The 26505-nt window shown below is 38.5% G+C and overlaps 1 long non-coding RNA gene across 1 annotated transcript; it reads left to right on the forward strand.

Moving 5' to 3' along the window:
- The first annotated feature begins 4986 nt into the window (after window positions 1–4986).
- LOC118347736 lies at window positions 4987–5427 on the forward strand. Its single transcript, XR_004800901.1, has 3 exons — window positions 4987–5051; window positions 5173–5195; window positions 5342–5427. It is a non-coding gene; the product is annotated as an uncharacterized LOC118347736 (long non-coding RNA).
- The last annotated feature ends 21078 nt before the right edge of the window (window positions 5428–26505 follow it).

A 26505-nucleotide genomic window follows, 5' to 3' on the forward strand; every position in this document is an offset into this window, starting at 1 on the left:
TGTCTTAATCCTTGTGAAACCACTACACATCAACGCAACACCTCTTGCACTTGGGAGCTAATAAAATTGGAGAACCACTTGACTTATGCACTTGACCTTTTTTTGAAAAGCATGTAACAGAGATCTTTAGACTTTTTCGGAAAAACATCCTTGACATCATTCTCGTGTTGATCTTTAAACATTTATTTCATATCGTATCTTATAACGTGATTCATATCATGTGATCCGTATCATGCAAGCTCATTGCCTTGTTCTTATAACACATGGTGGACAAAACACGGCTCCCCTAAGCCCTGTATGTTCCTACTAGTTATAGCACTAGCAACGATTCGTACATCATGGTGAACACGTGTCATAATCATTATAACATGACAACACTTCATCAAGTTATTTGCCTTAGTCATTTGATGGAGTGAAAATAATGTATTAAATAAGCATGAAGTTGAGGAATTTCAGATTAAAATTATATGCTACAAATAAAAGTAAGAGTAATTGATTCATGACCAAGTGAAACAATGCTTTTTATTCAATTATTCCCACTTAAGGGGCATGACCACACACTTCACAGTTATATTCTGAGTAAAATCTTGATTGACTCTCCTCTCTCTCTGCTTTTCCCTCTTCATCCCTCACAACCCTAGCCTTCCAAATCACGCACCACACAGAATAGTAGAGGATAACCAACCTACACATGGAATATTCGAACGAGGGATCTGAGGGAGAATGGGGGAGGCACAACTGGAGGATAAGAAGGGGGAAGCAAGGAGCATTCGAGAGGTAGAAAATCAGGGAAGGGTTTTTGAGCAGTGCAGTTTTTGGAGAATCCATCATTTATTTTTCCTTCCTTTTCGATTCAAGCTTTATATGTTTGAGTTTTGCATGGTTAATTTCATATGCACTATGTGAGTAATTTCCTAAACCTAAGCCCGGGAATCCTTTGAATGGGTTGCATTACATGGGAGTTTTGGCTTCCATTCTATTTAGTAAAGCTGTATCTAGAGAATTTCTACCATCTGTTGCATGATGTTGTTTTAAATCTTTTCTTACCGAACCTTGGTTCATCGTTGACTGGGGATTCTTGTGTTGTGTTGGACTCTTAATGTCAGAATGGTATTAATTTGATGGAGGTTATTTCAAAAGCTACTCTTTGAATGCATGATTTACAAGTTGTTTTGGCCAGGTGTGAGGAAAAATATTTACTACTCAATTGGGAAAAGTGCCACTTTATGGCTCAACAGGATATACTATTGGGGCACATAGTGTTTTCAAAGCGTATTGAGGTGGACAAGTCCAAAATAGACTTAATTTCTAAACTCCCCATACCTAATGTGACGACCAAGATTCTTGCTAGGCTTTTTCTACATTTTTATATATATTGTTAATATGGGCCAAGAAAGGTGGAGTAACCAACTTAGAAATTTGGTTTGGTACTATGCATCTAATGCCTTGAGAAAAGCCAAAGCCCATGAGTAATTCGGCCTCAACAAGGAATTAGGGTTTTGAAACCCAATGGAACTACGGCTCATGCCCAACCCAAATTCCGGGATGCCACATGTCATCCAATGGAGTTTATAGCTAAGACTTGATGAATCTGAATTGAATTGAGGGAAGAGAGGTGAGAGAGTCTAGGGTTTTGGCCTTGCACGCCTACCATAGAGGATCACCCACCTTCTTGCCATGTGTCATGCATGCAAGAAGGCTTGCTTGTAAGAAGAGGCATTGTGACACTTGTCACCATTAGAGAGAGATTCTAGAAGAACGATGATGAGGTTATGGAAAGTGGAGCCTAGGGAAGGCCAAGAGGCCTTGCACAACAACCATAGAGAAAGAAAAATGTTCTGATTTTTGCAATGTGTCATGCATGCAAAAGGGAAAGAAAGGATGTCTTGTCTTGGGAAGGGGCTAAATCTACTTGGGAAAATGTAGAGCCACACACCGATGGAGCTTCTAGAAGAATTTTGTGAAGGGCACACTTGAGGTGGACAGCTAGGGCAAGGGGACTTGTGCATTACCACCCAAAATGACCAATCACGCATTGTCCAAGACAATGGTAGAAGAAAAGAAAAAATCTCCTTGGGAAGAGATGGAGATTTCGGCCACCATGCACACACCCACACTCCTCACATGCCACTTGGCACTCTTTCACACATGTAAGAGATTAAGGAAGATCTTAACTTGATAAAATACCATTTAACCATGAGGTTCATTGAACCAAGGCATGAGGTGAAGCGCAAAAGTGGAATGGAGTTTCAGCTTTGAGGAAGGAGGCGCCACTTGTCCAAAAGTTCTATTGTGTTCCCAACACAATCAAATGATGAGAAGGAGGAAGAGGCCTTAGGGTGAGATGCCACTTGGCACCATGTAAATGAGCTTGGCTTGTGCTAGAAGCTTTTTGTGTCTATAAAAAGGGAGGGTGCCAAAAACACCATTCTTTTAGTCACTTGGAGGATTTCTTTTGAGAAGCATTCGGCCACCACCTTTCTCTCTACTTTCCATCACTTTCTCACCATCCAAACACCCTTCACATTGCTCTTTTGACACCCAAACATCAATTTGAGAGCACGCAAAGCTAGAAAATACTTCTAAGGAGAGAATCATAGATGGCATGAAGCCAAAACCACCTTTCCATTTCACACGCACACAAGGCCTTGAGAGGTGAAGTTTCGTTTCTAAGCAAGTTTATCATGAACTCATGCTCACACACACACACATTTGAGCTAGAAGAAGTTAATTCATGTCTTGAGAAGTTTTCCACATGAACCCCCACCTATATACACATGGTTTTAAGGTTTTGTTTTAGACTAGGGTTTTAGTTCATGCAAGTTTCGGATTTGAGGAAGTGGAGGTCCAAAATATTGGAAGCTTTTTCCTTAAACTATATGCCATCATATTACACGTAGACACACATGGGTTAGGGTTGAAATAACCAAACCTAATGATTTTGTGTACATGTTTTCAGCTTGCTTGTTATCGATTGTGGATTTTTGTAAGTAAATTTCTAACTTGTACTTGGATATTTTATGTATATGTCATGTGAACTCGTTTGTTGTTTGGTTGCATGTTGATACTTGAAATAATGATGCTTTCCATGTTATAATCGTTCCTTGTATGATCATCCAATATATGGTTGAAATGCCTTATTGTTGTTAGTTCATATCATGAAAATGGAATGATAAGCCACACTTAGGGTTCTGATTGCATAATTCCTAGCATGTTCATGGATATTTGCTATATGGCCGAATCTGTAATAGGATTAAGCCCACGAAATACTTGTCTTTTTATAAGTATGATCACTAGCATGTTTCAGCTACACATGTATGTTCATTGACAAAATTTTATTAAACGCATTAGACGATTCTAAGTTCATGAAAAGTTGATGTAATGTATATTTCAAAATTTAAAGGTCTCGGCCATGACCATGGATGAAATATTAACATTTTGTGAATTAAGTTGTAATGAGTTTAAACCGATTCTTGGATATGCTAGGGTTTATATGTTTCGGTACTACATGTAAAGTTTGAATGTTTGTTTCTTGCTTGTTATTCAATGCCTCAAAATTTATATAAAGTAACATGGTTGCATGTTCTAATATTTTCAAGCAGTAATGCGAAATGTACATGGATATGCATGATTGTTTGTTATATAGTCATGATTAAGCATTCGACATTGCATGTGTCCCATGAAAGTTCTAAGTTCATAATTCATGTCACATGCATTGGGATTGTGAAAATCTTTCATAAAGAAAAAGAGTCTTTTCTTTTAAGTTTTGTCACGACCCCAAAGGCTAGGACGGGAAAATGTCTTAGTGGAACTCCCTTGTCCACTCAGGAGTATCTAAAATGAAGTGGTAACCCCTTGGTCATTGAAGTGCAGTTGACAGACCTCGAATGGTTCCTAAAGGAAAATGATATCAGAGCAAGGTTGCACCTAAAACTAATGGGTGCCCTACGGTGAAGGCGAAAACCAAACTGCCATAATTTGAATGATTAAAATAAGATGTAGTCACCTTGGTCAATGGTTGATGCAGTAAATAGCGGGGAACACGCAATGCATAGGGGAGCCGTGATGTATCCATTTATAAGTTAAAAGTCAAAGAAAGGCCTTGAGCTCAAAGTTGTGATATGATATATGAACACAAATCCGAGCTCACAAGTATGTTAATGAACAAGTATGAAAATGACGAAAAGATGTTTATGAAAGAAAAGGGCTATGAAAGTTTTGATTAACACGGTATCGTTTTGAAAATTCAAACGCATAAGTAAAGTCTCATGTCCAAGCATTCATTTTTGAGTTTGCTTACATATGCTTACAATATCTGTTACATGTTATATGTTTACTCAACTGAGATTTCTCGAAATCTCACTATTGTAATTTCCACTACCATTCCTCTACTCGGAATGGTAGAAGTTGTGATAGGAACCCAAGATGATAGAAATGGGGAAACGCAAAAGACTAACTCCCCAGATGCCTAAGGAGTCTTTGGAGAGAGGCGAGGTCTCTCAAGAGTCGTCGCTTTTAGAAAGGTTGGAACTTGCCGACCAATTCATCATTGAGGTGTTGCAGCTTTTTGAGCAATTGAGGAGGATTTTAAATCAGGACAAGGCCAAGTAGGATCGGCCTCATGAAAAGACTTTTGTTATGGGACCTCTTTGAGGAATGACTTATTTTGAAAACACTTTGTAATAACCGGGCTTAGGCCCAGCCCTTATTTTGGTCAGGAGGCACGAAGCCCAGCCCACGAGCATCTGTGTTAGTCTAACGGCGTCGTTTGGAGAGGGAATTATTTTCCTTTCTGCCGTGCACTGTTCTTCTTCCTCGTTGAGTCCCCTTTTGCGTCCGCGAGTTCCCCATTTCTCTCGTGCAACTGCTTCCCACGCCCACGCCCCACGATTTTATCTGCTGCGGTTCCACACGAGTGTCTTTCTCATCACTTTTCCAAATTAATCAGATCCTCTCTTGCGCGTTTTGGTGTTTTCACCTTGGCTGGTATTTTCTGGGCTGGTGTTTTCGGATTTTTTTTCCGTGGGTCTCAACTTTCTGGTTCTCCGAAGGTGAGCCATCGTCTCTCTTTCGTTCTACGTTTGTTTTTTTTTTCTTCTTCTCGGGCTTAACCGTCCGCAACTCAAGCTTTTGGAACTGCAATTTATTTACTTATTTTTCTTTTCACTGCAGTGTCGTTCGGTCTCTTGAACAAGGTTTGGTATTTTCTTTTTCCTTCAATCCGGATTTATCACTTTCTATTTCCTGTTTTACTGGTTTTAATCGCACGGCTTATCTCCTTTTGGTGCTGCTGGGTTTGTTCACACGCACACACTCAGATTCTCAAACTTTCCTTGTGCAGGCCACTTTCTCTTTCACTAGGGATTTATGTGAACATTTTGGACGTGAATTTGCAGTGACCCATTCGAAGTGGTTTGGAGTTTTGGGAATTTTTCCTCTTGGGGTATGTTCCCCGAAGCTTTTGGTAGCTTTTGAATGATAGGTTGGACTGTGAAATGTAATGGAGTTACTGTTTTAGTGGTGGTTGAGTGTGGTGGAGATTTTATATTGAGGAGTATGATTTTTGGATGGATTTGTGAGACTGTTTTGGACTATTATTTGAGACTTTTTGATATAAAATGATGGCTGTTTTGGGTTATAAATGCGAATGATTTGAAGAGAAGGTTGTTCGGGTTTAATTGTTAGATAGTTATGGAGTTGTGAAGGGACTGTTTTGAATTATTATTCATTAAATAGCAGACTACTAGATTGGTTATTAAATGTTGGATATATGTTCTTTTTGTTTAGGTGGTGTTACTATTAGAGTTCCGGCTCAAGGTGTTGATAATACGAAGAAGTCAGGTAAGCGGGGTTTATATACTAGTTTTACATAAAATAAATGAAAGGAGGTTGACGTTGAGAATAAATGTGTTTAATTTTTGAAAGAGATGATCTGAAAACAACCTCAAATGTTTATTCTGCATATGCATAAATTCTATACAAAGGAAAGTGTTTTTCTGTCATGACTGGTGTAGACATGAGCTAGTTTTGTGTACTTTATTTCTGAACTATGTAAAGAGCGAATATGAAAATCTGGAAGTTTTGTTATGAACAAATGAGAATATTTTGTTTATGTTTATCTCGAACATGTGAAATGATCTGAAGCTTTTCAGTGTTTTGTTTTGATATGATGTGTCATCTGAGAATCTTGGCATGATGTTCTGATTCTGTATATGATTGTAACCGGATTTTCGATGAAATCCGTTCTGTTTCTGTTAAGGCCCAGCCACGGGTATAATGGTGGTTTATAACCCTACCACGGGGTGAAACATGGAAAATGGCCCAGCCACGGGTATAATGGTGGTTTATAACCCTACCACGGGGGTGAAACATGGAATATGGCCCAGCCACGGGTATAATGGTGGTTTATAACCCTACCACGGGGGTTAAACATGGTATTGTCCCGATGTGATGCTAAGAGATGATTTAATTATAATGTTTCAGTTTGGGAATGCCAACGAAAGTTCTTTTTGGAATAAGTTTATTTTCTGAAAACTTCGCTCTAATGTTTTGTAAAAGTTTTGTTTCTGCATTCTGAAAGTAAATGTTTTGTTCGGCTTATCAAATGTTATAAATGCTCATGTTTACATGCTGGTATATGCTCCTTGCTTGCTGAGTTGTTGATAACTCACCCCGTTAATCTTCATAATATTTCAGATGACATCGATGGTTCAGCTGAGGATCAGTATTAGAGTCTATGGAGAAGATTAGCACTGATTTGTGGTTGGGTATCTCATGTTACTAGTATTGGTGTTAGAGACTAATTATTTTCTTAAGTTGCATCAATGGATTTAGACGGTTTATGGAGATTTATGTTAATGTTTTATTATTTCTAGTTGTTATTTGAGACAAGAAGAATAGTTGATTTTATTTGGGTTATTTGGATTGAATATTGGATAAATGAACTTATTTGATGTGTTTAATTGAAGTATTTACGTTCGATTTGAGTTTTGGGAAAGTGGATATATTATTGATTTTGGGAGTACTCTAGCCTTGTTAGAGCTGATTATCAGGTTTTATGAGTTAACTCTCCGGACCCTCGGGGTCGGGGCGTTACACACTTGATGTATTAGTCCCTCGTTTTGGGAGTCTCTCTTGAAAAAATTAAGACTTTGATGACATTTATGAAATTTCTGTTTTAGGATTTATGTGCTACGGTACATGATATCTGTCTTATTTATTGACCTAAGTAGACTTTTCGCTACGATATACTGCATACTGCTAGTTATCATTAGGTGCATTGCATTTTAACCGTCATGTACGAGGGGTATGTAGCCTTGTGTTACATGTCCCGACACTTCAGTCTTCGACAAATCCCAAACGGGGGCTGGGAGAGTTATAGAAGCGATGGTATCAGAGCAATTACATCTCTACGAAAGCCACAAATTGTCCTAGGAATACATGGCATGTAACAGCCCGCTAGAAATTCATTGGTGGAATTTCTATTGACTTTAGGAATCTCGTGAAAACCCCATAAGTTTTTACGAATCGACCAATCGCATAAGTTTTAGTCTGTCAACATAGTCAGTGTTATCACTCACTATGGTGCTAGTAATATGAGTTTAATTATTTGAGGTAGTTAAAAGTGTCAGAATGCATTATGGTCTACGCCATTAGACTCAGAGGATTATTTAGGATTTTATGGCGCATTAACTTATTTTCATAATTCTGGACGAAATGTCTGTTGAAAATTGTGAAATTATTTTTAGGAGCATTTCGGGGTTGAATTTCGTTAAACGATTTTCACTGTAAGTTAATATGAATATTTAGAATTTTTTAGTACTAAGTTTATTATGTATTTTTTTGGAGTGAATAGTAACCTCGATAAGCGCACCCATTGCAGTGTTTTCAAAATCACAGTGTGGAATGTCCAAATTAGGTTAGAGAAGTTTTATTTGGACACTTGGAAAGATTTTAGCTACACTTAGTGAATGGTATTAGACACTTGACACAAAGAAGAACCATTAGATAGATTTGTAAAGGAATCAAGGTGTGAGATCATGCCACCTAAGCAAAGTTGTGTTTCATCTGTTCAACCAAATTGTGCCAGACCAAAGAGGGTTTCAACCCTAGCAAAACCCTAAATGATTGGAATCCAATTGAAACCCCAAAAGCTTGGTTGAAACCAAAACCCTAAATGGTTTTCCCAAACCCTAAAGTTGGCCTTCAAACCCTTTTTAATCCGATTTCTAGCATTGTGTTTAATCACTTGATTAAATCACTTCCACATGCTATTAATTAATCAAATCCTTGTTATGACATCATTATTCAACCTTTTAAACCTTGGGAATTTGATTGGGCCAAGAAAAATTGATTTTGGGCTTGATAGCATCTCAAACCCTAACCAAACCCCCTTTAAACCCCAAATTGAAGCCCACTTGGTGGGGCCCACCAAGGCCCACGAAATTGGCCACCTTGGCAAAGCTTCTTGGAGAAGTTTCCTCCCCCACATGGCAGACCATCCACTGCCATTGGCTGCACCCAATAGTGCCTTGATGTGAAGGAGAAATCCACTCCATCAACCTCCATCTTTCACAGCTGCTGCAAGCAGTCTCTGCCCCTCTCTATTCTCCACTTTATGTCACATATCCACCTCCAATCAAGGGTCATTCAAGCCCATAACGTCTCCCTCCAGAAGTCTAAAGTCGTGCAAGACATACTTCTCTCCATTTTATCACTTCTTTCTCCCGTTCTTAGAGAGAAACTCAAAAGAGCTCTCTCGGGCAGATTTCTAGGACTTTTTGCGTGGCCATTTACGACCCTTTGTAAGTATTTTCGCACAATGATTCATCACATAAGTTGTTCGTCTTTGAGTCTAGTTTCCGTGGCTATATTATTAGTCTCATTAAATTCTAATTTGGTCGGGCAAAAGTATTTTTAACCATGGAAAGGTCATTCTGGGCGTGAAACTGGAGAGTATGTTATGTTTTGGAAGTTTTGACCAAGCTAATGGACTTATCTTGGTCCGAAAATTTTATGGAGTGTTGTTAACATGTGTTTATGAATTTTCATTGAGGTTTTGTTGCATGAATAAAGCTTTTGATGATAGATTTGCTTAGAGTTAGAAACTTGAAAACTGGAAGTGGAAAAACAGTTTCTGTTCGGTGAAAGTTTGAATATTTCGTGGTTTAATCTTTTTGCAAAGGCTTTGATATTTTTATATGATGATCCTAAGCCTCTTATATACATGTTAGGATGTTATTTCGAAGATATTTAGTATTATGTTTAAAGATATGATTTTCTATGCAAGAGGATTTCGGTTAGGCCTAAACTTTGATGTTTTTGAGTTAGATCCATGTTTTATTAAATTTTAGCCATGTGATTTTAAGTTTGATGGTTGGATCTTCTTTAGGACACATTTTTAAACCATGTGATGTGTTAGTTTGAAGATCACATGTCTTTAAGCCATGGATCAAGAGATTGATCATAGTTAGTTGGGAAAATCAGTTTCTGTTTTGGACTAAGTTTAAAACCAAAAACTCCAAGTGTTGTTTTGTGTTTTTTGGTGAGTTTTGTTTGATGTTTTAAAGCATGTTTGATCTTAGGATGATGTTATGAATATGTTAGAAGTAAGATTTGATTTTTTGGAATTCTTGGAGATGTTTTTATTAAGGTCAAAACTTGTGATTTAAGGTTTACTTTTTGTTAAAAAGTTTGGGTCTTTTTACAAAAAGTTTGGTATTGATAATTAGCTTTTTCTTAATGGATAGTTTTAAGGGTGTTTTTAAACTTAGGATAGGAAGATCTTTGTTACAAGATTTTGGTTTATTCATGAGTTTTGGAACTTGAAAGAATTGCAACCAAAATAAGACAAATGGCCTATGTAGGTTTCGGCCATAGTGAGTTTTTCATAGTTGTGATTGGTTTTAAATTTTTCTGAGTTGAGATTTGAGTTTGGGACAAAATTTACATGAGGAATGTAAATTTTGGTAATTTTTTTGGAATTAGGATATCAAATCCTTAAGTTAGGGGGTAAAATGGTCATTTGCCCACATGTAGAGGGTAAAATGGTAATTTTACTCTAAGTTGTCTCTTTTCACATTTCTAATTGTTAGTAATTAATTTCTAACTTTTAGAATACCCTTTTACAGTTCCTCGTGTTTCGCGCTTTATTCTAGTAGAACGCGACGATCGAGGTAAGTTAGCTTTTAACTTACTATCAGTTTAATGTGTATGAGTGATAAGTAAGGGAACTAAATTGTATGTATGCATGTTATCATATGTGCCATGCCAAATCATTACATATTTATCTGTTACACAGAATTTATTCTGTCATGAATTATTCATCTGTTACAAAAGATATTTTGTCACGTATTCCTATACATTGCAAGCATGTCATGTTAAGTTAAGTATGCCATCTGTTACATGTATTTCATGTCATGTAAGATTCACTGTCACATGTTACACCATGTTATGAAATGTTGTCTGTTATATGGTATGCCATGTTACGAAATGTTGCATGTTACATGTATGCCATGTTATGAAATGTATTCTGTTACATTTATGTCTTGAAGTATGTCATGTCTGTCATCTTATGTTCATGTCATGTTATGCTACGTCAGGACTTTTGTCTTTTATGTCACGATCATGTTACGTCACGTTACGAAATGTCATGTATGCCAGTTAAGTTATTCATGTCAATCACGACCCTAAGCGCTAGGATGGGGTAATATCCTAGTGGAACTCCTTTGTTCACGCTGGAGTGTCTAAATAGGTGTGAAATTCCCTGGGTTGACAAAGTACAGTCAACAGGTTGTGAATGGGGCCTAATTAGCTAGTCACCGGAGCGCGCCAGGCACTAACGCCGATGGTGCCACACATTACGTTACGTGTGTCCACAGCAAGTGTGGCACAAACAAATAAGCCATGGAGCCACAACAACTGTGGAGCATGAAGTATGGGGCCACAATAACTGTGGAGCATACACTACGTGAGACATAGCAATTGTGACACGTAGAATACGTGGGGCCACAACAACTGTGGAGTACGTATTAACGCACTCACAGCTGGTATAGAAACCTGGGATGTGATGCGGTAATCGGCAGGGACACACGGTTCAAGGGGACCTGTGTAGCACCCATATGGTCACTTTAATGATTAAGTCTATTGAATAAGATTTCAAATTCATGTATTTCACGTTCAAGTCATGTTTCAAGTCCATGTTATGTTACGTTCAAGTTTACGTTCACGCAATCATGGTAACCCCATGAGACAAGAATATGTTTCAAGTTCATGTTATGTTATGTTCACATTTACGTTATGTTCTAAGTTCACATTTATGTTATGTCATGCTCAAGTTGATGTTCAAATTATGCATGTTCACGTTCATGTTATGTTTTAAGTCCATGTTATATTTCAAGTTCACGTTCATGCTATGTTTCAAGTCACGTTCATGCTAAGCTTCAGTTTCAGTTTAAGTTATGCCAGTTATGTTATGTTGTATGTCAAGTTATGCTATGATTACTTATGATTTGATTATGCATTCATGCTTTTACTGCCATGCATGCATTATTAACCTATGTGGAAGTTTTCCGTTAACTTGCTGAAATTTGTAATCAAATCTCACTATGGTAGTCCCAACTACCATTCCCCCCGAATGGTAGATTTTGTTATAGGATCTGAAGGAGAACCGGGAATCGACCAACTGGAAACGGCCGACTAAGCGACGATGCGACGTAGATGGTATTACAATAGTTACCTCAGATTACTACTTGTATTGATGGAGTTCAATCTCCAGCACTCTTTTGATCCAACCTTATGGACTATTATTGTGATCTTAGTTGTTTAGTATGTCGTTAAGTATGGAGTATGTTTTAAGTATTTGGGATATTTTAGTTTGGTGCATAGTATTGCTAAAGAAAAAAATTATCCGCTGCGAATATTGCATAATGCTAGATGCATGTTAGGAGTATTGCATCTTATATGTCATGAATGGGGGCAGGTAACCTTGTGTTGCATGTCTCGACACTTTAAATGTCTGTCCGATCCCAAGCGGAATTTGGGGGCGTCACATGGTACCTGATGCTAGGATTGAAATCTAATAGTTATAGGCTTGAACTTTATAGCTATAGGTTTGAATCCTTAAGGAGGCACATTCGGAGGATAAGTATGCGATTGAACTCAATTGTGAAGTGAAGGAGTAAATCTCTACTTTAGGAGAAGCTGATGATCCATTGGTTTTGTGCATTTCAGAAGGAAAGGACCCAATGGTGTGCAAACAACGCGATGATGTTTCTCTGAGGTCGCGAGATCCGGGAGGCTAGGAACCCTCCATTGGAAGGAGGTCAGGCAATCGTGGAAGCCATACGACAAATGACTGAGGTAGTGAGATACCAAATGGAGCAAGGGCAGATGTGAGACAAGAGCCGCCTAGAGGGGAGAATCGAGGATGCCCGTTTGAGAGATTTATGGTCTATTGGTATCCAAACTTTATGGGAACAGAAGGGGCTTTAAGAGCCAATAAGTGGCTTATCGATTTAGATAGAACTTTTTATATCAGTGGATGCACAGAGAATTAGAAGGTACAGTATGCCGGACATTTACTCCAGGGAGAGGCTGGCATATGGTGGGACACGAAAAGGCAACTTTTGGCGCAAGAATTGGGAGATATCACCACTCTCACTTGGGAGCATTTTAAGAAGGAATTTGACAGCCGTTTCTTCCCAGAAACAGCTAAACAATAGAAAACATTAGAGTTTACGAACTTGACTCAAGGAAATATGACAGTGGAGCAATATGTAGCTCGATTTATGGAGTTAGGAAGATTTACCCCACATTTGATTAGTACGAAGAAAATGCAAGCTAGGAAATTTCAAGATGGATTATAGCCAAGGATACAAAACCAAGTTGCTTGCCTACATATCGAGAATTTCCAAGAGTTAGTGAACGTTGCTTAGATAGTAGAGGTGGAGCAGCAGAATTTGATTTCTCAACTTCAGAATTATTGTAAGAGAGGGTTACCCTACTCTCCAAGAAAGAATATGGGGAAGAAGAAGATCCCTTATACTTCGGATAAGGGAAAAGGGAAGGTAATAGGTAATATGGTGCCTGTTACGCCACCACCATGTTGTAGTTGCGGACGAAGACACAGTTTGAATGTAATTTTGCCACCAGAGCTTGCTTTAGATGTGGTCAAACTGGCCATATGATTCGAGATTGTCCGCATAATACGATAGGAGGAGCATCGACACCCGGAAAAAAAGGAAAGACCCTAGTGAAGGCTAAGGTCTATGTAATCACTCCAGGAGAAGTGGATTTGGAAGCTGAGGAAGCTACGGGCTACGGACGCCAAAGTAATTACTGGTAACATTCCAACCCTATTGTAATTGGTAGCTTGTGTTTGCTAGGAACCCCTAAGTAATCTTAGTTACCCCTGTAGGTAAGGTTAAGTTGATGCAATAATTGGTTTATGCTCTGTTTGATTCTGGAGCTTCGCATTCCTTTATGTCATATGATTGCGTAAGAAGATGTAAGTTGAGTGTGGAATCCTTGTCCCAAAAGGTTTTAGTAGCTATTCTGGACTGGAAGGTAGTTGGATGCACTCAAATAGTTAGGAATTGTTTGTTGGAAGTCACAGGACTGACCCTATCAGTGGATTTGATCATTTTCCATTTAATGGAATTCGACTTGATCCTGGGAATGGATTGGTTGTCTAGGCACTATGCTAAAATAGATTACCGAAGAAGGAATGTGATTTTCGAGTTACCTTCGAAGGACAAGATATGTTATATGGGGGAAGTAGTGAAGTCGATTCCGTCAACCTTAACGATAGGATGAGCAAAGAAAGCCTTGAAGGAAGGAGCCGATGCATATCTAGTGGTTATGACTAGTATAACATAGGAACCTATAGGAGTTGAAGGGATTCCTGTGATAGAAGAGTTTCCTGAATTTTTTGTCGATGATCTGCGTGGACTACCCCAAACTAGAAAACGGAGTTGGTAATTGAGTTGGAGCTAGTTGCGGCCCCAGTATACATGGCACCTTATTCAATGGCCCCAGCTGAGTTGAAGGAGCTGAAGGTTCAGATCAAGGAACTCCTCAAAAAGGGATTTATTCGCCCTAGTTCGTCCCCATGGGGTGCACCAGTCCTTTTTGTGAAAAAGAAGGATGACACTATGAGGATGTGCATTGACGATCTGGATTTGAATAAAGTAACCATTAAGAATAAGTACCCTTTACCTAGGATCGACGACTTATTGGACAGTTGCAAGGAGCATCAGTATTTTGTAAGATAGTCCTATAATTAGGATATCATCAATTTAAGATTAAGGATCAAGATGTACCTAAAACAGCTTTTCAGACTCGTTATGGACACTTTGAATTTTTAGTAATGTCTTTTGGATTAACAAATGCCCCAGTAGCATTCATGGATTTGATGAATAAGATATTTAGGCAGTATTTAGACAGTTTTGTAGTGGTGTTCATTGACGACATTTTGATTTACTCCCGAATTGATGAAGAACATAGGGAGCACTTGAGGATAGTGTTAAGGACCTTACAAGAGCATTAGCTTTACGCTAAGCTCACCAAGTGTGAGTTTTGGCTTAGAGAGGTGAAATTTTTGGGACATGTTATTTCCAGTAAAGGTGTGGCAGTAGATCTTGTTAAGACAGAAGCAGTAATAGAATGGTAGAAACTGACCAATGCCCACGAGATAAGTAGTTTTTTGGGTTTGGTAGGATATTATCGAATATTCATTGAAGGATTTTTTAAACTGTCTGGTCCCTTAACGACATTGACAAAGAAGAATGCCAAGTATGTTTGGAGTAAGGAATGTGAAAGGAGCTTCTAGGAACTTAAAAGGAGGTTAACCACGGCACCTGTGCTAGCTTTACCTTAGCCTCATAAGCCTCTAAGGTGGGATTAGGGTGTGTATTAATTCAAGAAGAGCGAGTTGTAGCTTATGCCTCGCAACAACTCAAGGATCACGAGCGGATTATCTTACTCACAATTTGGAACTCGCCGCCGTAGTCTTTGCGCTGAAGATCTGGAGACCTTACCTTTATGGAGAAAAGTGTGAGGTGTACACTAACCATAAAAGCCTTAAGTATCTGTTTAGTCAGAAGAACTTGAACATGTGGCAGAGAAGATGGGTGGAGATGATCAGCAATTACCAGTGTGAGATCAAGTATCACCCTGGAAAAGCCAATGTGGTAGCAGATGCCCTTAGTCGTACGACTCAAGCTGACATGCAATCGTTATTGGCAAAAATGAGGGAATTGCTAATAGGAAAGTCGGCAAGAGATATCAGGTTAACGGTGGTACAGGAGATTGTACCATTAACTGATGGGGAAATTATCGAAGGTCAAAGTAAGGATGATAAATGGGAGAGAAACTTCGGCATAAAATTCTAAAATCAAAAGGACCACAACACTTCTCGATTGGTAAAGATGGGATGTTGCATTACAAGGAGAGGAAAGTGATTCCTAATGTTCCCGAATTAAAGGAAAGGATTCTGAAGGAAGCCCAATGTAGACCTTATACTGCTCATCTTGGTAGCACCAAGATGTACTAGGATTTGAAGGGACAATTTTGGTGGGACGGAATAAAAAGAGTTATGCCGGTAAACGACGGAGGAATTAAAAATTTAATGTGGGAGATTGGGTGCATCTCAAGGTATCGCCCATGAAGGGAGTTATACGGTTTGGGAAGAAAGGAAAGTTGAGCCTTAGGTATGTAGGACCATTCGAAGTTATGGAAAGAGTTGGTGCAGTGGTATATCGATTGGATCTACCAACCAAGATGCAAGGAGTGCACAATGTCTTTCATATATCATCACTAAAGAAGACCTTTGGGAAAAGACAGCCCTTGGTAATGGACTTTGGTAGTATACGACTTTAGTCAAACCTATCTTATGAAGAATGGCCTATGTAGATTGTGGATAGCAAGGACCAAGAGCTAAGGAATCAAAAAGTATCTTTAGTAAAATTACTTTGGAACAACCCAGTTTTTCAAGAGGGACGTGGGAAAGAGAAGATTTGATGAGGACTAAATATCCTCATTTGTTTTTAACTTAGAACTCGTGTATTCATGAATCTTATTTATGAATGATTGTTTGATTGTACCTTGATTTCTTGTGTATGAATATCTCTATGTTATCTGTGAATTTTAGTGATGATATGTGCACCTACCATACCAGTGAATAGGGCATGGCTAGTAATAAGAATACCCCTCGCATGTTTGTATCCTCAGTAGTGTAGATTAGAGCGAGACGCAAACGCAATCTCCGGAACCGGCAAATAAGGAGGGATCAAATGATGAATGCTCATTGGCAACAGATGGAAAGGTTCGAGCATCGTAGCACTCATGTATTGGACACAGATTTTTGAGGCAATATTTTTCTAAGGAGAGATTTACCACATGAAAAGCATCAACCCCCACATGATCCGTTGCTATGGAGAGATGCTAATAGGTTACATCTACTCAGACTTAACCTTGAGGCAGAATCCAGTCACGTTGCAGAAGCTTGCGCTTCAAGATATGAGCCTATTGAAACTTCAGATACGTCTGCTGACCGTATTCGTTATCATGAAGAAGGATAGCCCATTCATGATATTGATCTCAAGATTGAGCATAGGTGAAATGAGATGTGAGGAAACATTTATTATGATTATGACTTGGACGTGATATTCTATTTCTCACAAGATTCAGTGACAGAAGAAGAATGCGAAGTGCCACTTCCGTCATCATTTAAGGATTCTACAGTAGCCAGTGCAAGAGGTACCAATGAGAATTAGCTTTCTCCTATTAATAGATTTGTTTCTGACAACGGTATCGATTTCAAGGACAAAATCTTTTTCTAATGGGGGGAGGATGTGATGACCAAGATTTTTGCTAGGCTTTTTCTACATTTTTATATATATTGTTAATATGAGCCAAGAAAGGTGGAGTAACCCAATTAGAAATTTGGTTCGGTACTAGGCATCTAAGGCCTTCAGAAAGGCCCAAGCCCATGAGTAATTCGGCCTCAACAAGGAATTAGGGTTTTGAAACCCAATGGAACTACGACACATGCCCAACCCAAATTCTTGGACGCCACATGTCATCCAATGGAGCTTATAGCTAGGACTTGATTAATTTGGACTGAATTGAGGGAAGAGAGGTGAGAGAGTCTAGGGTTTTGGCCTTGCATGCCTACCATAGAGGATCACCCCACCTTCTTGCCATGTGTCATGCATGCAAGAAGGCTTGCTTCTAAGAAGAGGCATTGTGACACTTGTCACCATTAGAGAGAGATTCTAGAAGAAAGATGATGAGGTTATGGAAAGTGGAGCCTAGGGAAGGCCAAGAGGCCTTGCACGACAACCATAGAGACAACAAGAATGTTTTGCTTTTTGTCATGTGTTATGCATGCAAAAGGGAAAGAGAGGATGCCTTGTCTTGGGAAGGGGCAAAATCTACATGGGAAAATGGAGAGCCACACGCGTATGGAGCTTCTAGAAGAGTTTTGTGAAAGGAACACTTGAGGTGGACGGCTAAGGTAAGGGGACTTGTACATTGCCACCTATGACACCCTCAATCCCCGCTTGGGATGAAATAGAGTCTTAGAGCGTCAGGACCTGCAACACAAGGTTACATACCCCCGTTCATGACAGTTAATATGCAATGCATCCTAGTATGCAACTAGCAGTATGCAATAATCACAGCGGAAATAAAAGGTTAAGGTGAAAAATATGTCAGAATAACTAAAACATCTCAACTTCATTAGATAATCATCATGTTCGAATACTAAAGTAGCATAGACTTATATACAAAGTCATATCATTTTCTTAATACGATCTAAAGCAAAAAGGACTTGGGCTATGAACATCAAAATTAAGTCCAGCTTCCTCTCCAAATCCGACTCCTCCTCAATCATGCGAATTCAGTGCTCCATCAATCTTGTCCTGGTCGATTCCTGACACAACTTCTATCATTCCGAGTGGAATGATAGTGGTCCCATAAAAGGGTGAGATTTACTCGAATCAGTAAGTTAAACAATTAACTGACACAAAGATAAATGAATCATGAAAAAAAAAATGATAAATATGCAATGCTTGAGATGAGAAAAATTAGTATGCATGTCTCCCATCCAGATTCCTCAACATCTTTTAAAAATATGAATACACTAGTTTTTACTCAGTAAGTAATTTCGTCATCAATTTTCAAAAGACATAACTTCTTCATAAAAATTTCATCATCATAGACTTACATCATTATCTTAATTAATAACATAACGTGTGGTAATGTCACAGTTCCTCATATGCACTGTGAGTACCTGCCGGTGACCGTAGTATAACTTACGTTGAAACTACGTTGTCTATAGACTCGTTCTCAATAAATTGGTAAATATAACACATCATCAGAAAAATTCATAATCTATACACCCACCAGCGTTAGTTGTCAAAACATGTTGACTTCACTCAGGCGTTTTTTAAAAAGAACTCATTCGAAACCTGTTAACTATTCTTTGTCACCTCAGGGGTTACCACTCCATTATTAAACACTCCAGAGTGAACATAGGAGTTCCACCAGGATAATTTTCCCATCCTAGCCTTTGGGGTCTTGATAAAATGATTTTCATGCAATGTTTTGAAAAATGTTTTTCATGACATGTGCATATGTAGCAAGTTTCATGAAAAATGACATTTTTATGCAATATACTAAAAATGGTAAAAATATCACATGTCTTGTAAGTATGCACTCAATGTGTCATATAACATGATATTTTATGCTCAAAATGATAATTGAAATATGAATGAACATTTATCAATAATTCATAAATAATTTATCAAGGTGTGAGTTAGAGGCCAACTTACAAACTTCCGGAAAAATTCGAAATTAGCGTCGTAGCTGCATAAATCGTGTGTATACTAAGTTACGGTTAATACTCTTATGGATAGGTTCAAAATCAAAGGCTTCAAAAAAATTGATTATTTACAAAAATACCCCTAGACTTTCAAAAATTGCCATTTAGGCCCTAAATTTCACTAATTGCAAAAGAACTCCAAATTTAACCAATTTTCATAGACTTCATATTTTTGGCATTCTAAAACCATCTATGTCCTTAGATTTTTAAAATTCAAAGTCGAACTTGTCCAATTAGTCCCAACCTGTGGTATGCATTCTAGTTGATGCCTATGTGTATTTTCAACTATTGATCCCTATGAATGCATGCATATGAGATTTTCTTTAATCACTAATGATTACTAACATCTTTAGAAACATTATGAAGTCTAAGTCTTGAGTAATCAAGTTCATCCCAACACTTAAGCAAAGCTAAGAAATCCTTCATCATCAATATGCTTAAAAATGATTCATGCTTGATGATCAAAACAAGATAGATTTAAAACCTATCATGACATGCTTCTAATCAAAATTTAACCTTCCATAATCATGTTAGGATAATGATAGATCATATCAAATCATGCTTAGGACATGCCATAGCTAAATTTCCAATTAAAAACATTCAATCATTCAAACCTTCATTTAATTGACCAGGTTTTGCATTAAGCATCATAACCTTCTCAAAACTCAACCAAATTTCGTACCAACACTTGGAAACAAAGCTTGAAATGCTAGCTAAGATAAAAAGGAAGAAGACTTACAAATTTCGTGGCCTTCCAAGCTCCCTAGACTGCCTTACATAAGAACACTCAAGAACTCACCAAAACTCACTCGGTTTGCACTCTTTTGATCTCTAAGAGGGGTAAATGCTCTCAAGGCTCAAGATGATGCTTGGAGCTATGGTGTGGGTGAAGTGAGAAGGGGAGGGATGTTGGCTTGGGTGCTTGGTGATTGGGTGAAGTGGGGAGGTGCTCAAATCTGAAAAATTTCCAGATTTACTTGCATGAGCTTAGGTCACTTGTGCAGAATGAAATAGTGCCCTATCTTTTCCTCTCCACAATAGTTGCAAGGGTCGTGTAGATGACTCCAGGTCGTGGGGCATCATTTGGATGGCAAAAGATTCCTCAAACCACCGTTGAAAACAGGTGGATAGAGGTGGTTTTGTGGTGGCAGAAAATCAGTTCGGTTTTGGATTTTTTGGGCAGCAACAATGAGTCAAAATCCTTCATGATGGTCATGGGACTTCTTGGTGATTGGGTGGAGAAGGAGGTGGCATGGGATGGGGGTTGAAACCATGGCAGGAGGCTGGTTCAAATTCAATCCAAATGGTTCCTACACAAACTAGACCAAGGTGCACCCGATTTGCTTCTTTGAGTTGGTTGATGCAACCAATTTCGTCCAAGGCTCAAATTGATTTTGGGAGGGTCTCATGAGGTGCTTATGGAGAATATTACCCTTGAGGACAAATCACAAAAATGTTGGGCCCAAGGGCAAAACGGTCCAAACATTACAAAGGGCAATGCACAAAACCAATTGAAGCATGGTTTGGGCTTGTTATGTCATTTTTCTTAATGACATGTGGAATGATTTAGCTAGGGTATTAACATGGTCTAATCATGGTTTAAGGGAGTATTAATTCAAGAAAAAATGAATTAAAAAGTTTAAGTAAAGATTAAGCATGATTAAGCTTCAAAGCATAGCTTAAAGTGCACTAACCTCAAGTATGACGGTTAATGGCCTTAGCCAATTTTCAAAACTTAATATTGGTACTTTGAGTGTGATTTGGGCTTAAGAAAACCAATGGTATGGTGTATTGGGCCTTTGGTCTTTGAATGGTAAAATGAGTCCAAACATGGCTTTGGGCCATAGGGGCTTGAAAAGGACCAAGGGTCCGATCTACACCAAAGGTCTTATACCTTCCTATACTTAGGCCAAAACTAGCCTTGATTTCCTAATGGCTTGGTTCAAGGTTTTCATGGGCTAGGCCCATGAACATACTTGGGTCCTAAAAAGCCTCACTAAAATTACTAATGGGCTTGCATCTCTAATCCTTAGCTCACTAACACTAAGTACCAATATTAATGCTAATCCCACTATCAACCTTAATGAAAGTGATTAACCCATAATTAAAAGTTTAATCTAGAGGACTTAAGGGTTAATCAAGGGTTAATTAAGTGAGGTGTTACACCGTCCACAATGACCAATTACACATTGTCCAAGATAATGGTAGAAGAAAAGAAAAAATCTCCTTGGGAAGAGATGGAGATTTTGGCCACCATGCGCACACCCACACTCCTTACATGCCACTTGGCACACATGCACACATGTAAGAGATTGAGGAAGATCTTAGCTTGATAAAAGACCATTTAGCCATGACATGAGGTTAACCAAGACATGAGGTGAAGGGCAAAAGTGGAATGGAGTTTCTATTTTGAGCAAGGAGGCGCCACTTGTCCAAAAGTTTTGTTGTGTTCCCAAGACAATCAAATGATGAGAAAGGGGAAAAGGCCATAGGGTGAGACGCCACTTGGCATCCATGCAAATGAGCTTGGCTTGTGCTAGAAGATTTTTGTGTATATAAAAAGGGAGGGTGCCGAAAACAACATTCTTTTAGTCACTCGGAGGATTTCTTTTGAGAAGCATTCGGCCACCACCTTTCTCTCTAATTTTCATGACTTTCTCACCATCCAAACACCCTTCACATTGTTCTTTTCTCTCCCAAACATCATTTTGAGGGTAAGAAAAGTTAGAAGATACTTCTAAGGAGAGAATCATAGAAGGTATGAAGCCAAAACCACCTTTCCATTTCACACGCATGCACAACCTTGAGAGGTGAAGTTTCGGTTCTTAGCAAGTTTATCATGAACTCATGCTCACACACACACACATTTGAGCTAGAAGAAGTTACTTCATGTCGTGAGAAGTCTTCCACATGAACCCCCACCTATATACACACGGTTTTAGGGTTTTGTTTCAGACTAGGGTTTTAGTTCATGCAAGTTTCGGATTTGAGGAAGTGGAGGTCCGAAATATTGGAAGCTTTTTCCTTAAACTATATGCCATGAGATTACACATACACACACACGAGTTAGGGTTGAAATAACCAAACCTAATGATTTTGTGTATGTATGCTCAGGTTGCTTGTTATCAATTGTGGATTTTTGTAAGTAAATTTCTAACTTGTACTTGGATATTTTATGTATATGTCATGTGAACGCGTTTGTTGTTTGGTTGCATGTTGATACTTGAAATAATGATGCTTTTTCATGTTATAATCGTTCCTTGTATGATCATCCAATATATGGTTGAAATGCCTTATTGTTGTTAGTTCATATCATGAAAATGGAATGAGAAGCCACACTTAGGGTTCGGATTGCAAAATTCCTAACATGTTCGTGGATATTTGCTATATGACCAAATCTTTAATAGGATTAAGCCCACAAAATACTTGTCTTTTTATAAGTATGATCACTAGCATGTTTTGGCTACACATGAATGTTCATTGATAAAATTTTATTAAATGCATTAAAAGATTCTAACTTTATGCAAAGTTGATATATTTCAAAATTTAAAGGTCTCGGCCATGACCATGGATGAAATATTAACATTTTGTGAGTTAATGCGATGACCCAAGTTTTGTCTAGGCTTGGCCCTTAGAATTTGTTCTAGGTTACCATGATATTTTAGGAGCCTTAGTTACTTTGGAAGGCCTTAGAAACCTTTGATGTAGTAACTTAAGCCCAAGAGAAGAGTGGCTCTAGTTTACCTTATAATTTTGGCCTCATTGGGAACTTAGGTCCAATGGTTTAGGCCCATGATCCAATTCTAAATTGCTAAGTGTTATGTGACCCAAGCATGTTATACTTTGAACCTAGTCTAGAAAGTGGGTTAAGGGGGAAAGAGAGATGTTGGAAAGCACCAAGATGGGCTTACAAGCCTAGCCCATTATTTTTGTCCAGAATTTAAGTTCCAAGGTAGGTTTCTTGGAAAGGGGAGCCTAAGGAAGTGAAATGGTGTCTTTCTAGAAGTTTTGCATAGGAAACTAAAGAGAGGCCTTTGGGATTTCGAATCTTGCTAGCTTTTGCCATGTGTCAAGCATGCACCAAGTTTCTAGAAGATTTTTGTGATGAGACTTTTATATCAAGGACAAGTTTGCCCTAGGGTTTCGGCTAGCAGACCCCCAAACCTTCCATTCACTTGCCACTTATCACTTAGTGCATTTTGGACCAATGAAATGGGAGGACTCACCTAGGGAATGAATATTGGGAAGATGAAGCAACACTTTGGGAATGGAAAAGTGCAGAGGATGGCTAGGGCTATGGCACACGCCCAATGCCACTTGTCCTCCATGCCAAGAGTTTCTTGTTGGGAATAGGAAGATACATGCATGGTTTTACCAAGTTACCCCTTGAGAAGATATTGACTTGTTAAAGGAAATGAATGGCATAAGAGGGAAAAGAGATTTTCGGCCAAGGAGGGAAGCCAACATGCCACCTCCAAGAATGTCCCTTCCCAATGCAATCTAAGTGGGCAACTCCAAGAGACTTTTCGGTTTTTGAGAGAGGGAGAAGAAGAAACCTTGCCACTTATCTCACATGCAAGGGTTTTGATTCAAATAAGGAGGGAAGTGAAGGGTCTCTTATATAAAGAGAATGGTGCACGCCTAGGACGCTTTTCCCTTGCCATTTTTCAGATTTTGCATGAGTTTCCACTCTCTCCACACAAATCTCCCATGTTCCTTTGAAAACTCTCTCTCATTTTCTTGTGTTTTCACTCTAACCAAAAAAGAAGATCCTTGCAAGAGAAGGATTTAGGCACTACCCTAGGATTTGCAAGGTAAGGTTTGGTTTTTCCTAAGTCTTACTCATACACAAGTCTTTTCTCAATCCGAAAATGAGATTCAAATCTCATTTGACTTTGAGAAATGATTGAACACACACTTTCTACTATTTTCTTGGAAATAACCTAGGGTTTCTAAGAGAAACCCTTGAGGCCGAATAGTGAAGGGGGAATTTATCCTCCATGTTTCGACCATCACATGTATTCTTGCCTACCTTAGGTTTTGTTTTACCTTATGAGTGAAATGAGGAGAGTTTTAACCTAAAAACCCTAGAAGCCAAATGGTTTAAGACCAAGTGATGCCCTAGAAACACACACGCACACTGAAGAACATAAGATAGGGTTTTAGATGCTCTTTCTAATATGGTATGTTCAGATTTACAGCTTGCTAGTATTTCTTTACGAGGATTTTGTAAGTATACACTCAACTTGCCCTTATTAATATTTGTATATGAATGTGTAAATCTTTTCATTGCCATGTTTGCTTTCTTTGATATTTCTTGATTGATTGTTTGATTATGTTAATATGATCTTGTACCAATCTATGGAAGGAATTATATGCTTTGAAACTGTGATGAATATGCCATGAAATACTTGTATATGTTTTAGTTTTCACATGTTCAAGAATTATGGAATATGTATCATGATATTTCGGTCATACCATGTCTTGAATGATTCGGATCTTAGCCAAATGTTATGACTTCATACATTGTTTTGCCATGCTTCGATCCCTATGTTATTTGCTTGAAGATTGGAACATGTTTAAGTGCTGAACTTCATGATTTTTAAGCAAGTTCTTATGGTTCCATGAATGTGTTTGGATGTTTCATGTGTTTCATGTTATCATGACATGAATTGAATATGTTATGTTTGGCTATTTCATGCATAACATTCCATATGTCACATCTCAAGTATAAGTACGTATGTCTTAGGTTCCATGTCACATGTTAAATTTTTTTAAGGAAAAGCATTTTGTTTTTCAAATAAAAGAGTCTAAACATTTTATCACGACCCTGAGTGCTAGGGCGAGAGAATGTCCTAGTGGAACTCCTCTGTCCACTCTGGAGTGCTTAAGAATGGAGTGGTAACCCCTGGGTCGACAAAGAATAGTCGACGACCCTCGAATGGATTCTTTTAAAGGATGCCAGAGCTAGGAAGCACCTAACACCAGTGGGAGCATAAGACATGTAACCCGATGAAGTAAGGTCGAGTTAATATGATTCTCTGTTTATGACGTATTCATCACGGTGTACGGACCGTTGATGGTGCAATAACTAGCAGGAACACGCAGTGGAAGGAGGAGAGCCGTGTTGTGTCCACCCTCTGAACAAGTATAAGAGCTCATATGATAAGGATCACACGATGTAAATCTTGTGATATGTTCTGATAAGACAAGTTCTGAATAAGATCACGTGAATAAGAAAAAGTTAAGAAGTTTTCATGAAAAGCTTAAGTCTCTATTACAAGTCTTTTGCAAATGGTCAAGTGCATATGTAAAGTTCTGGTTAAGGCATAAGTCTAGTACATGTCCATGCATGCATATCATGATATACTTTTTGTATGCTTGTATTAACTGTGGTATGTTGTGTGATTACTTTCTGAGATTTCTCAAAATCTCATTGTGGTAGTTTCCACTACCATTCCCCAACCGGAATGGTAGAAGTTGTAACAGGTTTAGTAGGAGGCGACTATGACCAAGAGGAAGATTGTGCCTAAAATGGCCATGAATCGACCAGAGCCCTCCATCTGGGAACGACTCGAGGCCATTGATCGAGATATCACGGGTATACTTGAATTCATAGCAGAGTTCAAGCGGCGTAACAACCGAGACAAGGATAAGGCTTTAAAGAAGCACGAGAGGCCCGAGTCTTTTTTAAGAGTACGGGAGTTTAAGTATTTTGTGGGGAAAAAAAAAAGGCAACAACATTTATGACCAACTTTGTGGATTTATGTTCTTTTGTGAAATCCCGGGCTTTGGGAATTTTAAAATTATGCTTCATGCTTTCTTTTGGGATATTATGCCTTTATGGCTTATGCTTATGTTTGGGACAATATTTTGGGTTATGATATTAGTTTGTGGTGCCATGTGCTTTGCAATTGCTTTTCGCGTTGCTTAGTTTATCCGACTTTTATTAAACTTTTTCGCTGCTACATTATTGCATATTGCTAGTGTACTTAGGTGCATAGCATATTATCTGTCATGTACGAGGGATGTGTAGCCTTGTGTTACATGTCTCGGCGTCTCAATCACCATCCAATCCTAAGTGGGGGCTGGGGGTGCCACAATTTAGTTGTGATGAGTTTAAACTAATTCTTGGATATGCTAGGGTTTATATGTTTCAACCACTTCATGTAAAGTTTTGAATGTTTGTTTCTTGCTTGTTATTCAAATGCCTTATAATTTATATAAAGGAACATGGTTGCATGTTCTAATATTTTCAAGTCGCAACGTGAAATGTACAAGGATATGCATGATTTCTTGTTATATGGTCATGATTAAGCATTCGACATTGCATGTGTCCCATGCATTGAGATTGTGAAAATCTTTCAAAATGAAAAAGAGTCTTATTTTAAAGTTTTGTCACAACCCCAAAGGTTAGGAAGGGGAAATGTCCTAGTGGAACTGCCATGTTCACTCAGGAGTGTCTAAAATGGAGTGGTAACCCCTGGGTCGATGAAATACAGTCAACAGACCTCGAATGGTTCCTAAAGGAAAATGATTCCAGAGTAGGGTTGCACCTAAAGCTAGTGGGTGCCCTACGGTGAAGACGAAAAGTGAACTGCCGTAATATGAATGATTAA

This window comes from Juglans regia, chromosome 1 (genome assembly GCF_001411555.2).
Source record: "Juglans regia cultivar Chandler chromosome 1, Walnut 2.0, whole genome shotgun sequence".
NCBI lineage: Eukaryota > Viridiplantae > Streptophyta > Magnoliopsida > Fagales > Juglandaceae > Juglans > Juglans regia.